This window comes from Miscanthus floridulus, chromosome 13 (genome assembly GCF_019320115.1).
Source record: "Miscanthus floridulus cultivar M001 chromosome 13, ASM1932011v1, whole genome shotgun sequence".
NCBI lineage: Eukaryota > Viridiplantae > Streptophyta > Magnoliopsida > Poales > Poaceae > Miscanthus > Miscanthus floridulus.
In genome coordinates this window covers 14910083-14927209 of record NC_089592.1, presented here as the reverse complement: position 1 = coordinate 14927209, position 17127 = coordinate 14910083, and the positions used below count along the sequence as shown (strand labels likewise).

At 43.4% G+C, this 17127-nt stretch overlaps 1 pseudogene; it reads right to left on the bottom strand.

Moving 5' to 3' along the window:
* Nucleotides 1–1742: 1742 nt before the first annotated feature.
* Nucleotides 1743–7302, bottom strand: LOC136501655 (ABC transporter B family member 13-like; annotated as a pseudogene).
* Between the last annotated feature and the right edge of the window lie 9825 nt (nucleotides 7303–17127).

The window sequence follows — 17127 nt, the reverse complement described above, 5'->3', positions numbered from 1 at the left end:
GTTCTTAAATTTCATTTTAAATCAGTAGTTCCCACAGCAACACGTGGGGTGTTCTTCTAGTTAACTATATTCCACTCACCATGTTGGTACTTCTAACACTTAAAGAGCCATATAGTAGGTCATGGCATGGCAAATGTTTACAAACAAATGGCTCGAAGTTAATTAAAAGCCATGAGGTGACTTTGCTCACAATGTTATTACACTTGTGGGAAGGTAATTGCACATACTTAGGGCAGTCCCAATGGATGATTTCTAGACGTAGTTTCCAAGAGAGAAAGAGAGTAATTAATATTTACTTAGGGCAGTTCCAATGGATGATTTCTAGACGTAGTTTCCAAGAGAGAAAGAGAGTAATTAATATTTAGTAGAAACTACCCTTCCCCACCTATGGCTTCCATAGCAGTGCCCACACAAAGGATAACTTAAATGCAGCATAAAAAAGAGATGGATCAACTACGGCAACTATTCCTGTAGAACATACGCTGCCACATTTCTAATATTTGTAATTTTTAATATTTATTAATATCTATTTTCCAATGATATATTATTATGATCGGGAGGCCCACACTGGGAGTCCGAGTCCCACACTCTCCCCGTTCCCATTCCTGGCCGTCAGATTACGATCGGGAGGCCCACACTGGGCAGCGCACCAACTGGCCCCCATTCCTGGCCGTCAGATTACGATCGGGAGGCCCACACTGGGCAGCGCACCAACTGGCGCCGGCGCCGCCGCCGCCCCGCGGCCCCGCCGCCGGAGAGCGCTCCGTCTCCGGCGGCACACCGTCTCACGTTCGTCCCGCGCCGTCCTTTCCCCGACGGAAGCGGCTCCTTGGTCGCCAGTCGCCACGCGCTCGCCGTAGGAGCAGGAGCAGTGACTGCGGCCCGCCAGCCTCCGGATGGGTAGCTGTTATGCGCAACAACTGAAGGAGCGCGGAGGGAGACGGAGGAAGGGACCAACAGGAGGCGAGGGGAATCGGAGGCGGTACAGCTGATGAGTGGGCGAGTGCAATCTCTGCGTAGGTTTCCCATTCGTCTCCCTGAAAATAGTAGCTTCAAAATACTTCGGTTTCCTACTTTCCTTGCTGTATGGTGTAAGTTTGCTTGTACGACGTTTTTCTCTTGGTGGAGGATAGGGTTAGAGTCCTCGTTTTCTTTGTGAATTGTGAATTGTGATTGTGATGTTAAATGTTGATGCAACCACAACCTCATGATTAATACCGTTCTCTCACTCAAATAAACATCGTTAGAATTATGAGATTGGGCCAAACACTTTGTCCCTCGTTGCATAACTTCTTCTTCTTCTTCTTCTTCTTCTTTTTTTTTTTGGGGGGGGGGGGGGGGGGGGGGGGGGGGTTGGTTATGCAGCTACTCTGAATCTTGCGTTCTGTACTATTTCCGAGCAGAATATGCATGCTAAGAAGTAAAAATGGGGGTATCCTTGGGAAATTGGTTTCAAGGATCTTTATTGAAGACTTGGGCTGTGAAAATTGCAGAAATTGACAAAACGATACGGCCCCTAATAGGCCAGCAGACTTAATTTTATCAAAATATGCAGTGAACTGCGAACACTGTTCATATACGATGGCATTTGTAACCGACTTATTTCTCACAAGCAAAAGTGCAGTTACATATCTCTTGGGGCATCAAATGCTTGCCAATGAATGTATTGGCAGTGAGATCCTCCTTCCCTTCAGATCTTGACTCCACAGCTGCTTTTACTTTCTGTGCCGCACATCATGATATTAGTCTTTGACTCCTTTGCTTTGCATATGGTACAGTCTGTAGTAAACACAATTGTTTGCCGAGATCAATGTTTCATGGCTGCCCAATTCAATCACCTGCCCTTTATCCATCACGGCAATCACATCTGCGCTCGTGACTGTGGACATTCTATGTGCAATCGTGATGCTTGTGATCTTGCTTGAAAGCTCGCCTTTGTTTTTCCACTCTTTTGCTAGCAGGGAGCTCATCACCACCATCTCAGATTGACCGTCTAGAGCACTTGTCGCTTCATCCAATAGCATTATGGTGGGCCTCTTTAGTATAGCTCTTGCAATGGCAATTCGCTGCTTCTGACCTCCAGAAAGCTGACTTCCTTTGTCCCCAACCACAGTGTCATATCCATTTGACAGGCCACTGATGAACTCATGAATGTTTGCCTCCATTGCAGCGTCAACTATTTCTGATTCTGATGCACCTTCATTACCATAGCTGATGTTCTCTCTAATAGACAAGTTGAACAAGATTGGCTCTTGCTGAACTAGTCCTATGTGCTTTCTCAGGTATCTCAAATTGTAGTCTCGGATGTCCTTACCATCCACAAGCACCTGTCCTTCACAAGGATCATAGAATCTTAGCAGAAGAGCCAACACTGTGGATTTTCCTGAACCACTTGGGCCGACCAATGCCACCTGTTGCCCTGGTTCAATATCTAGATTGAAGCCATCTAGTATGATCACTTCTGGCCTTGAAGTGTAGCTGAAACTGACATCTTGAAACACAACGTCACCCGCTAATCTTTCTTCAGAATGCACTTCTGGAACATCTGGTACAATTCGCGTTTCTCTGTCAAGTATGTCAAGTGCAGGGTCCAATACTGTGATAGCAGACAAGACTAGAGGGATCAATGACCATAGCTCTGTGATGGAAGGTATTGTCATTGCAAATGCTTGGTATGATCGTACACAATCTTTGAATGATGATAGGTTCTTATCAAGTAGCATGATGGTGAAACTCAATGCGATGGCATGTGTCATATGCCACAAACAGAGGGAAGTCCCTTGTACTACACCATATTTGATGCTTTCTACTCTGCTTGTACGCATTGGTTCTTGGAGTGATAAGTCTGCTTTCTTTAGTATTTCATCTTCCTGAACAAACGATGCCACGGTTTGAATATTGCTGACAGCCTCTGAAGTAAGGGAAATTAGCTTCCGGTGAGATGTAGAGAAGTCAGTGGCAAAACCTTTTGCAGACCTGACTTGTACAATGCCAGCAAAGAAGTGGAATGGCATCAAAGTCCATGCAACAAGACCCATCCTCCAGTTCACTACTGTGCTCAACACTGTGGTTATTACAATTGAAGAGATACATTGGACAATGAGAGACATCCGATCAGATATGATGGTTTTAATCATGGAGGTGTCACCGATGATACGTGAGGTTAGAAAGCCGACGCTGTTCTTTGGTTGTTCAAACCAACCTATTTCATTCCGAAGAATGACTGCGTTCATTGAAGAGAAATGGTGTTATGATTCCGAACAACAACAAATCATATTCTTCTTTGTTAATTGCAATTGTGAGAGACACAAAGTTATGGTCGTCAACAAACCTGAAAAGAGGGCCTCCCTTAGGTTATTCATTGCCCTTTCACCAACCAGGCCATATATATAGTGCTGGAAGATGTTACTGAAAATGTGAGCAGTCCAATGAGGAATAAAATTACTGAGTACTTGCTGACGATACTCTTTGCATCTGGTTTAATGTATGCTATGCCAACTGTCATGATGTAGAAAGCAAATATAGGCCTTGAAATCCCAGAGATTGCTGCTGCTGTGGAGCCCAGCAGAACCTTCTCCGGGAGCAGTTTAAAAGTTCCAAGGAATATTCTATAGAAAGTTGATCTTCTCTTTCTGATTGCTTGCTTTGGTTGCTCGGTCTGTTCTAGTGTTTTTTCTTGTTCACTAGAAGTGAAAGATGGTTTGTTGTATGTTCCATCTTGTGATTCTTCTTTTTCCTTTTCTTCTTTGACTTGATCAATAAATCTGTTTTACCAATCAAATAAACAAATGAGTAAACTGTACGCCAGATCCATGTAAACCAAGTTAGGTATCATCGATCTAGTTGCAGAAAAGTATATTCTCGGTGTTACATTGTTGCATTTTCAATACAGTGCCATGATGGATTCAATGCGAGAACATTTTACTATGTGGAAAAAAAGTGGTCAATTGATTGCATCTACCTTGTCTTGCTCTTGCCAGAATCCTTCTCCAGATTTTGCATACTGCATATACTTGAGTAGAATTCACTTTTCTCCAGCAATTCTTCGTGTGTTCCAGATTGAGCTACTCTTCCATTCTCCACAAGAACGATCTTGTCTGCATTTATGATTGTTGACATTCTGTGGGCAATTAAGATAACTGTCCTTCCTTGCATAGCTATGTCAAGAGCTTCCTGAACTATCTTCTCAGATTCAGAATCAAGTGCACTTGTCGCTTCATCAAGCAGTAGAATTGGTGGATCTTTTAGAATGGCTCTTGCAATTGCTATTCTTTGTTTCTGACCTCCTGATAATTGTACACCTCTTTCTCCTACCTGTAGTGGTTAATCAAAGAAGCGATGATTGCAATTTTCTACTTCTGGAGTCTAACAAAATTTTATGAAAATTAATAAAGAGCATACGCAGCATATTGCTGCTTCCACATGATTTCTTGGTACTGAGCTTCCTAGCTGACAACAAAATAAATTCTTCAGTGTCCAGCTTAATTTTTCTGGCTATTAAATATATTAATAATTTCATCCACAACCATGGAAAAAAAAGAAACGAGATTCGGGAGGTGTTCAATGGTCCTTGCTTAAATAAAATAAAATCTCACCTCAGTTGCATATTGGTTTGGAAGTTTGGATATAAAAGAGTGCACATTAGCTGTTTTGGCTGCTTCAATTATCGCTTCATCAGTTGCATCAATTTTGCCAATTCTCAAGTTGTCCATGATGGTACCTGAAAATAGTGATGGCTCTTGGGAAACTGAACCTATATTTGTCCGCAGGAACTTCAGATCGAGTGTTTTAATGTCTTGACCATCAATGAGAATCGCGCCTGCATTTTATAACAACTTATTCACAAAAACATTTTTGCAAGAAAACTAGCAGACACAATATTTGACCGTTATATTCTATGCATAAGTTTCCTTTCCATTTTTTTTTTGTTTCTGAGTATTGGATTTTGTTTGATATACCCACATTTCATTCCTATGTTTGTGTAGAATTTAATATGTGAAGTGGTCATGTAAGGTTGTAACCTCAAAAACTCTATCTCATAATGTCAAGAACTATTGGACACAACCACATATATACTGATTGAATAGTATATCCATAAATGAATGTTTGTGCAATGATAAGCATGTTCCCTATAATGTTACCTGATATAGGATCGTAGAACCTTTGAACCAGAGAAATCACTGTGCTCTTTCCACATCCACTGCTCCCCACAAGAGCTAAAATATTGCCTGCCTGTATAGCCAGTGAGAAACCTTGGAGAACTGGCTTATCCTCACGGGATGGATATGTGAAGTGCACCTCTTGTATTTCTATACCTCCAGTGACCTTTTCCAAGATTTTTCCCTTTGATTCGTAACTTATTGCTGGATTTCTTTTGATAATATTAAATACTTCTTTCCCAGCAGCTTTTGCTTGGCTGAAGGCCTGAAGATCTGGTGCTGCATTCGATAGATATCTGAATCACAGACAACTATATAGGATTAATATATATTTGAACATTCGAGTACAAGATAATCATGCAATATCCTACATTGCTGAAAGGAGATTTCTCAGTATTACATTGCACCGGAGAGGACATTAACGACGGCTGCAATTGTTTCACCAGGTTTTGCTTTTCTGTCAATTACAGCAGCTGCTCCAACCCAGATTACCAATGAATATGAACAGAATGTTGCGATCTGTAACATTCCCAAACCTAGACCTTTCGCCATCGACTCTTTCTTGCTTAACGTGTATTGATTATCCATGCAATTGTTGAAAGATTTGATAGCTGACTTTTCTCCAACAAATGAGAAGACGGTCTTTATATGTGCAAGATTCTGTGGACAAATATATCATATGATTACAAATTCAATTTAAACCTACTTAACTTTAACAAGGCATTCATTTGCATAGGTACCTGTTCTACAATAGTGGTTGCTTCAGACACGAAAGATGTTCTTGTGAGGGACATGCGGACCATCATTTTGGCATAAGATGCTCCAACCACGAGGAGCATAGGTACAACTAGCAGAGAGAGCAGGCCAACCTCCCAACAGCACGCGAAGGCAACAATGATAGCAACTAAGAATGTGGAGAAGTTTGACATAAAGTGACCCATCTGAAGAAAATAGTAAGCCAACTTTTAAGATTGGTTATCATCGAGCAAATTTTTGGTACTTCTCTTTGGGTTAGTACTCTTGCAGTGATATACTAGAAGGAAAATTAATACCTTTTCACCAATTGCATCTTGTATGACACTCATGTGATTGGTTGCCCCAGCTATGATATTTGCAGTGGTTAAGTCAGTGTCGAAAGCTCCAATATCTTGACTGAGCACTGATCTCAGATATGCTATCCGCATGCGTGCCATTTGCCTCTGACTTGTATGCATCCAACTTGCAGTTTCTATAGCAGGGCCATTGTGAGTTCGTGACGAAAAGATTAGAGAATTCATGGAAAATACTTAAGCTATTTCATATCATTTCAATTCCCATGATGCTATTATCTTGCTGCATGTGTGGACAAGTAGTTACATAGGGAATGCCATTATAATTACTATGTATTCCTCTTTCTTACCACCAAATGAATTGTTTTATTTGCATGCTTATTTCTTTTTCAATTTGCTGCTTGCCTGCTACTGTATTCAAACTTCAAAGATAGTTTTTTGGCCAATTATTTTTAGGTGTCCAATAAATGATGTTTGGTTAAATACTACTGCATCCGTCCTGCAAAGAGCTTCAGTATGCTTCATACAAGGCATAATTACCGGTTTGCTTTCTTTGTCTTACATTGTTGATAACATAGGAAAGTTAGAAATTGAAGACTTCACTCACCAATCATTCCGCCAGGAAGGGTAACAATTGCTAAGGTCCACATGTATGGAATTAACTGCAAACAGGAACATGTAAAGTAGATAATGTTAGTGAAACAACACTAAAATCAAACAAAAATCAATCAGCAGAATCGAATGGCATTTAACAGGGTAGCTTGAAAATAAATCAGATCTGAGGTAACCTTAGAGAGTTCATGGACTGTGGCCTCGTTATTGCCCATGTTGTTCCCGACCACGTCAAGAGTTTTCCCTAGTATGTAGTACGACATTGAAGGCCCCATGCCATGTATGAAGGACCCCATGGTTCCTGATACCATGAGCAGCCTATCTAGTGCATCCGCGTAGCAAAGCAGGCCAAAGAATGGAAACGATCTGTCTTCAGCCTCTGTTTCTGGCGCCATAGATGCTGCTGGTGTGCTTTTCTTGCCATCTGCAATGTTAGGTTCAGATGACTCAGTGGGCCTATCCTTCTCTTGGATGAGTGGCATTGCTTTTCCCGGATCTTGTGTTAATTTGCAAAAAAGCGAGTAGCCGGCACACTGAGTTTTATAGCACTAGTAGCTAGTACACACAATAACAACCACATAGCTACAAATTTGCACGGATGATACTATCAAGATTCATAATTAATTATTCCAGCTCCAGCCTCGAAAAAATAGATTATCTATTGCTCATTTTTTGTTCATGACTCCTTTGCCTCGAAAAAATAGATTATATATTGCCAATGACCCTATTCGTTTCTCTTATAATCCGTCTTTTTCAGCTTATTTTTTCAACCGAAACAGTGTTTTTCTCTCACAACAAATCAACTGAAACAATGTTTTGGCTTATTTTTTCAGCGAAGCGAACGGGGCCATGAAAGTAAACTTTCTTGATGATGTCTCTGACTTTAGTTTTGCAGTAAAAGTCACACCTTTGGGAAATACTAAGCATGAATCATTTGTCCTCGTAACCATATTATATGGCATGCGGCAACATTGTTTTCATCTACACGTTACATTACTTTACTCCAGCTACAAGTCTAATCCAGAATAGCAATGCCACTTTGCTGCCTCGCATATTTGGAAGCAGAGAAACAACTTCATATTTGACAGAGGTCGGCCTTCTTTCTCTTCTTGGAAAAACCTCTTCTACGAAGAGGCCAAACTTCAGGCTTTTAGAATGAGAGATGATAAACGTGTAGCTTTTCTTCTATGTTTAGATCTCCTCTCTTAGGCCTCCCTGGTTTTTGGCCTGCAATTCCCTTCCCGTCGTGGCTACCTTAGCCCTCCGGATGGTTGGTTTGTTGGGCCTCCCTGGTTTTTGGCCTGCGGTTCCCTTCCCGTCGTGGCTACCTCAGCCCTCCGGCTGGTTGGTTTGTTGTTATTTCTCTATCTTTTGTACATGTTTCTATTTTTATTTAATAAAATCCTATCGTGGGGGCTTCCCCTGCTGTATTTCCTGTTCCAAAAAAAAGCAATGCCACTTTGCTATTGGAACCCGATCTTAGTCTACATATTCCTTAGTCCTTCCAAATTCCAAATAAATACACCGGTTATTTCCTCGTACGTATACATGATGCTTTGCTAAATGTGTTTGATGTTTCTGGTGCGTACAAAAAGGGAAATTGCATCATCAAGACTACAAGAGCAAGGTGTCCAGTAATAAACAAGGTAGTTTCTGCTGCAAGTCTTATTACGTCCTCTAAAACCACATGCCATCTTGTTAGTGCCTGGAACTTTCACAATAGTGAATAGTCATCCAACAGCCTGATTCTCTGATTTTAGTTTTGATCTGGGTGAATAGTATGATCATTATGTGAACTTGTTGTATCTTATAGATTCATAGTTAATTAATAGTTCATTGGAAATAAAGCATCTCAGCTTTTTTATGTAATGTCCATTGTACCGAATTTGGGTAGTTCTATTTTTGGCATGTAATATTTTAGGTAGCTCAATTTTTTGTGTTCATGATGTTTTCTTTCTTTCTATGTTATATTTCTTGCCTATTTATTTACAAAAAATAGATATTGAGCTAGTTTCTTGTAGAGAGCTTTGTTCATGTTGTCCTCAACCTTAAAAGATGGTTAAACTAGTTGATGGACCGCATGCAGGGGAACCAGCTTATATTAGTATATTACTGAATCCCTTTCCTGGCTTAAATATTGTTACTCTAGCTTCGATATTTTGGCTAGCCTTATATTGCATAGGAAGAATAAGGTTAAACATATGGCAGTGGAGGCGCTCCAAACAAATATCATTCAAGTAATAAATAGTAGTTGTTTTTTCCCTAACTGATGGACTATGCATCATGGGTATATGAGATAGCTGTGTTATTACAATTTGTGAAGTGACATCAAGTGCATTTAAGCGATGCTTAATCTCCTAAAGCTATTCTTGCTAAGTGTCTTTGGTCTTTGGCCACATTGGAACTTGAATAGATGGTGGTCAATCTTTCATGTTGCTTTGCAAGTGGAATAATCTTGAGTAAACGCCATCTTCAGCGGAGATCAACGCTTGGTGATTACCAAGTTCAACAACCTTTCCTTTTTCCATCACAACTATCGTATCTGCATTTATGACCGTGGACAATCTGTGTGCAACTGTGATAGTTGTAATCATACTGGTTTGCTCATCTTTGTCCTTCCACACTTTGGCCCCTAAAGAGCTCATAACCACCCTCTCAGATTCACCGTCAAGTGCGTTGGTTGCCTCATGAAGAAGCAGAATGGTAGGATGAAAGGATCAAGATACCCAAAAGGGGGGGCGATCACCAAGAGTAACAAGCACGAACTCTCACTTGACCACGACAAGCCTAATGAGAAGGGTGGATGCACACTTTGCTACTCTTGATCTCACTAATGAGGGCTCTCTTTGAGATTCTCAAATCTCAATCACCTCACTAGGACCTTGCTCTTCTTGGCACTCTCAAAGGTGTTTCTCAGCTGTTGAAATGAGCAAAAGTCCCCCCACACACGAATGGAGGAAGTATTTATAACATGGGCTGAAAAACGAACCGTTATGTGCCTCTACGGGGTGACCGGGCGCTCCGGTCATGTTGACCGGACGCGCCGGTCAGTTCACCCCGAGATTTTCCCTCTCTGGAACCTTACTGGAGTCGATCGGACGCTGGCCCTCAGCGTCCGGTCGCACCAGACGGACGCTGGCCCTCAGCGTCTGGTCGCACCAGACGAAAACACCTTGGTCAAATGAACTGACCGGACCCTGAGCCAGCGTCCGGTTAGTATTTGATCCTCCATTCACTTCCAACTTTCGAATGTACGTGAATAAAGTTTGCTCCAATGGATCTAAGGGCTTTTTAGGAGCTACCTAGTGCTAGGATTAGCAAGTGTGCACTACACCTAACCCACTAGACTCACCTAGGTCAAGCTATCCGTCCATACCCCCTTAATAGTACGGCCAAAGGAAAAACAAAGTCATAAACTACTCTAAGTGTCTCTTCAACTCCAATCGACACTTAGAACTAGTACATCCTTAACCTTGCCGTTCATCCTTTGAAAACCAAAATGATTTCTATCGTAGGGGCATGACCACCATGATTGCCCAATCGATCTCCATTACCATGATCTAACTTAATTGCCTCTACAAAACATACGTTAGTCACAGACTCACAGTAATCACGTATTGTCATTAATCACCAAAACCTAACTAGGGGCTTAGATGCTTTCAATCTCCCCCTTTTTGGTGATTGATGACAATACTACCTCGAGTATGTGAAAGAGATGAGGTTTTTAATATGCTTGGTTCATATAAGATTTTGGCAATAAGAACAAAAAGTTAGGCAAGCTTATATGACCCAAGCCAACATGATGTACTCAAAAGATATGAAATAAGCATGAGTATAAGTAACACAACTCATTCGCATCGGAGTAAAACGTGGAAGCAAGAGCAAATGAGCTTAGCACAACTGATATGACATGTAAATATTCAAAGTAGAGAGCACACATGTCATATATCACAATCGCGTAGATATCACTATCACATAAAAAGTTTAATGCATAAAGGTAAACACACGACGAATGCATAATAGTGTATCACACATAAAAATCAAATATAATAGATAGTCTAAGTAAACTAAGCTCCCCCTAAGTCGCTCCCCCTAAGTCTAGCATACTCGATCCATCTCCCCCTTTGGCGTCAAACACCAAAACCTAAGGATCGATCGGCGGGGCTGCAGCGGACAAGTCGAGCGCTGAGGTACGAGGAGCAAGCTGGAACTGAGTGCCATCATCATCTGAGCCAGAACTCGAAGCTGTCTGACCCTCTGTAGTTAGAAGTGACGTTGAAGCGGTCTGGGTTAGATCAACAACTTGAGCTGCTATAGACTGTGTAGGTATGACTAGAGCAGCCAGCTCTGATGATGCCACTGAGGAAGGGAGCGTTTCTATAGTCCCGGTAATAGGTGCAACTATAGAAGGACCTAAGACATGCAAATATGGTGGAGTAGGCTACCCTATCAACTCACTAAAAGAGGCACCAAGGCTCCTAGACACTATAGTCTCTGTCACTAGCAGCGAGGAAGTCTGAGCCGGTGTGAAGCCCGTCTGAAGAGGTGTGAACTGTGGGGCTAATATGGGAGAAGCAAACCACTGGGACACCTGCTCTATAGGTGAAACAAACTATGCTGGTGGTTGTCCCTGACTTTGAAGCCCACTAGGATGTAATGCTGAAGTCATAGAAGTGGTGGCAGGCTGACCAAGCTAGGGTGAAGGCTGTGGCAGTGGAACCCCAATAGCTGTCACTACATGCTACATAAATCCAAGGAGCTGCTGCTGCATGAGGAGTTGCTGTTGTATGGCCTGCTGCTGCCGCTGAAACTCATCCTATCGAGTCTGGAATTGTGCAAACATGGCGGCAGTCTCCTGAGCCTGGCGAACCTAATCCTGCCTCATCCTCTCAAGTATGGCAAGTAGAGTGGGGTCTGTCTACGGTGCAGGTGGAGCTAAACTAGAGCTACCGGCCTCATGGCCATGTTGTCAAGGAGGCATCTCATGGTAGTCCTCATCTGAGCTGTCACTGGGGTCGCTCGCGACCATCCCCTCCTGCTGAGCATCCAACTGCTCCTCCTCTATAGCTGCTATGCCCCTGATAGTAGCATCCTGCTAGGCTGTAGACTCTGGCACCTCTAGACGACGGCGTGGCTGGCTAGGTGAAGTCAGTGTACTATGACGGATCATCTGAGTCAAGTTATATGTAGAGAACTCTGTCGTAGCACCACTGTACTCAGCTAGCATCTCAAGCGGCCTCACTATAACTACCCTATGAATAAGAAACATGATCCAGTGGGCATAGGACAACTGTCGGTGACCTCTGAACCCCTCAGCAATAGTGTCCTCTATCTCTGATAGAAGGAGATCCCAAATATCAAACATTGTCTGCTGCATCAGACAGTTCAGTAGCCACAACTATATGCGAGTCAAGCCCTCATGATACCCCATCCTCAAAAGCAGTGTCCTCCTCATAATGGCAATAAGCACTCTAGCAGTGGGAGTAAGATCACTGAGTGTCCTGCTAGACCCCTCGCCGAATGGCTCTGTGAAGCAGTGGCGGACTAGATCTGTAGGGGGCACCATCCCACCATGAGGACGTCTGGGGGCATTGTCTGTCTATAGCAAACCTCATGTAGCTGGACAGGCTATTCCTGAAGCCAGAGTATCTCTCTGACCCTAGTGCTTGTTAGCCTATAATCTCTGCCACTGAATGCGAAGTGTATGAATCTGTGCTGCGGGTCAATCCAGAGAGAAGCATAGAACTAACAGATCCAAGATGGAACATACAATCCTGTCCATCCAAGTAAATTAGTCAGCCCTGGTAGGTAAGAAAGGTAGGGGCGAATCTGCTCTCTAGCTGCCACAACAATAGACTCTATATGGCACACCCTCTAAGATCTGAAAACAGCTCCACTATTAAAATATGTATTGTAGAAAATCCTCCTACAGTGGTGTGTAGAAGCCCTCTGATGCACGTTCATCTCGCCTCGGCGGAAACCACTACTCAAACTCCACAAATCTGAGCTGCTGCACCTGCTTGGCCATGATGGCCCTCAGATCTAGATGAGTCACTGGAGGCGGACCCTGTGGTCTAGGTGGTGGACGATAGACCTGTTAAGTAAACATACCCTTCATTGGAGCCCATCGGAGAACTTGTCCACCACACAGGAAAACCGGCCGCTTGAAGACTTCCAAGTGGTGGAGATGCTGCTGCAGCCAGGGCAGTGAGATTACAGGCGGCCGAAGTGGATCCAATAGCAGAGGCGGCGGGAGCACCGGCGACCAAAGTAGATCGGGCAGCGAGGGCGGCAGAAGCACCCCTGCCTTGCCTTGCCCTACCTTGCCTGGAACTTGAGGATGGCGGCCGAAGTGGATTCATGTTCTCTATGATTTTCGAAAGGATTGGGGGTGGATGATGCTAGGTCTTGGAATTGGGGGCTTAGAGACCGACAATTTGAGGCCAGGTGAGCACGCGCGGGAGAGCCAGGCGAGCAGGCGTGAGAAAATGCCGATGCGGCGATGGGAGAAGCGCGGGGGAAAGGAAGGAACGACGACCACGTGCGGAAAAGCGGGAGCGGGAGTGGGAGCGATGGCGCGGAAGAGTTGAGCGCGCGCGGAGCGAGTGGGCGAGTGCGCCATCTGTTTGGCGGCGGCGGCACACTAGATCCGGATCAAAACTACTCGAGTCTCTCCAATGGCGTTTGCTTGGTTTCTTGGTGCATCGGTGCTAGCGTCGACGTCATTCCCTTGAGAAGAAATCATTTCTCCATTTTGTCCTCTCTTTTTCATTAATTCCTATGCCACGTTAGTAAAAAAAATTGAAATGTCAAGACAATTAATAGATAGAAACCATCATAAATATGATATTGAGACTGTCCTTTATCTTATGGTGCTCAATCAGATCATGGATGAATCATTATGCCCGAGACATGAGGAAGGAAGCATGCCACCGAGAGATACACAACCTTGATGGTAAAGTTCGATGGAATTAAGATTTCACATGTTCTCCGCCAAGACAACAATGTAGTAGCTAGATACACTCGCCAAGATGGGGTCCAATCAAGATCAAGATCTCGTTCTGACTGGAGTCTTCCTCCAATTGTTACATAAGCTATTGATCCAAGTGTATGTGGAGACAGAAACGGAAACGAAGAATGGAGGTCCAAGCGACGACACATAACATGAGCATGAAGTCATTCATCAAACATGACTCGACTTAGCCTTACCTCAACTACGACCTCCTACGAGAAACACAAACACTCCCACGGGATATGAAGTGCTGCCAGGTGCATGCCTCGCTCTGCATGCCAAGTCATACACCTGTGGTCAAGGGCAAGCAACCGTATCTGCCCACCAACCGTTTCACCCGCGCGATCCACCTCAGGGCCCGTGCCCCTCCAGCTTCCCTAAATCCCTAGGTACAACAAGCAGGCAGGCGGTGCGGGCCTAAAAGGTCCTAATATGGCTACAGGGGGGGGTGAATAGCCTATTTAAAAATCTACAAATCAACTAGAGCAATTTGATTAATATGACAAATAGCGAAATGTAAACTTGCTCTAGCTCTATAAGGGTTGCAAGCCACCTATCCAACAATTCTAGTTACAATGATAGCTAGACACACAATTTGCTATGATACTACTCACTAAGAGCTCTCACACTTTCTACTCTAAAGAGCTCCACTAAGCAAACTTAAAAAGCAAAGCAAGCTCTCAAATCTAATTACACTAAAGAGCTTGCTACAACTAATTTGCAAGAATGTAAACGAGTGAGTAGGATGGTTATACCGCCGTGTAGAGGAATGAATCAATCACAAGATGTATATGAAACCAATCACTGGGAGAATATCAAATGGCAAGAGACAACCGATTTTTCTCCCGAGGTTCATGTGCTTGCCAACACGCTAGTCCCCGTTGTGTCGACCAACACTTGGTGGTTCGGTGGCTAAGAGGTGTTTCACAAACCTCGTCCACACGATTGGACACCACAAGAACCTACCCACAAGTGAGGTAACTCAATGACATGAGCAATTTACTAGAGTTACCATTCAGCACTCCGCCGAGGAAGGTACAACTCCCCTCACAATCACCGGAGACGGCCACGAACAATCACCAACTCGTGTCGATCCTCCACCACTACACCGAGCCATCTAGGTGGTGGCAACCACCAAGAATAACAAGCGAAATCCACAGCGCAACATGAACACCAAGTGCCTCTAGATGCAATCACTCAAGCAATGCACTTGGATTCTCTCCCAATCTCACAAAGATGATGGATCAATGATGGAGATGAGTGGGAGGGCTTTGGCTAAGCTCACAAGGTTGCTATGACAATGCAAATGGCCAAGAGAGTGAGCTTGAGCCTGTCATGGGGCTTAAATAGAAGCCCCCATGAAATAGAGCCGTTGGGCTCCTCACTGCACTAAACATGGGCTGACCGAACGCTTCGGTCAGATTGACCGGACACTGGACCTCAGCGTCCGGTCGTGCGATGTGCGCCACGTGTCATCGGCTTCAAACGCCGATCGCCCAATTTCAACGGTCAAGAGATGACCAGACGCGTCAGTTAGAAAGTGATCGGACGCTAGAGCACAGCGTCCGGTCATTTCCAGTAAGGTTCTAAATGCGACATTTCACGACCGGACGCGTCCGGTCATGCCCGACCGGACTCACCCAGCATCTGGTCACACAATGTCTCTTCTGTGCGTCACACATCAGCGTACGTCAGCACTGACCGGACGCACCCTGCCAGCGTCCGATCAAAGACCGAAACATGCGCCCTCTACTGCCACTGACCGGACGCTCCGGTCCAACCGAGACCAGCGTCCGGTCACATACAGTGACCTTTATCTTCTCTGTCTAGGGCGCCGGTGGCACCATCGGACTGTCTGCACTCTATGGGAGGACACTCCATCGGTGAAGTTACTAACCCTTGCTCAAATGTGCCTACCACCAAGTGTATCACCTTGTGCACATGTGTGTTAGCATATTTTCACAAACATTTTCAAGGGTGTTAGCACTCCACTAGATCCTAAATGCATATGCAATGAGTTAGAGCATCTAGTGGCACTTTGATAACCGCATTTCAATACGAGTTTCACCCCTCTTAATAGTATAGCTATCTAACCTAAATATGATCACACTCGCTAAGTGTCTTGATCACCGAAACAAAATGGCTCCTACTATTTTTACCTTTGCCTTGAGCCTTTTGTTTTTTTTCACTTTCTTCTTTTCCAAGTTCAAGCATTTGATCATCACCATGCCATCACCATCATCATGATCTTCGCCATTGCTTCATCACTTGGAGTAGTGCTACCTATCTCTTAATCACTTAGATAAACTAGGTTAGCACTTAGGGTTTCATCAATTAACCAAAACCAAACTAGAGCTTTAAATCTCTCCATTTTTGGTAATTGATGACAACCCTTTCACAAAGATATGAGTTGCAATTTAATTGAATCCATGTTGCTTGCCCAAGCATATTTACCATGTGTAAAGGATATGGACAAGTTTCATGAATCCCAAATGGTAGCAATTTCTCCCCCTACATATGTGCTAAGAGTTTGGATTGTAGCTTGCACATATGCTTAGATAGGAAATATAGGAGACAATGTCTACCAAATAATGCTAAGGTATAAGAGATGGACCTTTGAAGCATGATACCAATCGGAGTGCACCATTATACCATCCTTAGCATCATTAGTAACTAGACATACACAAAAACTAGAATACCCCGTGAGATCAACATTACATGCAAGGGTCTAGCTTCCATAAAATGAACATAAGTCTAGTTACTTAGCCTATGTATGGTAGTTTTCAATTTCATCATTCAAACCTATAACTAGCATACATCACACAAGCATGGATATTGAAAGTAAGAACTTGTACCATGTAAGCAAATAAATGAAATGTTCATTCAAATGCATCATACAAGTTTATGAGCTTGCTCTCCCTACTTGTGTGGTCAAATTTTCAATTGATCCCTTTCCTTTATCATATCTCTCCCTATCACTCATATCTTTGTTTCTCTCCCCCTTTGTCAACAATTAGCACAAAAGGTGAGCTCAAATTATAGATAGGTTGGAGTGAAACCATGTGAAATGAGGATCATTTTCCCAATTTTGTTCAATCTAGATTACTTGCAAAAGATATTTAACTCGGTTTAATCCAAGGACAAGCTTCTTCATACCTCCAAATAAGGGTTATCTTGTACCATATTGAGTTAAACACTTATAGCTCATTTTCTAAATCAAACACTAGGTTTACAAGCCCACAAACATGTCATATGCTACCACTAGATCATTTCAAGCATACAAGCAATAGTGGTA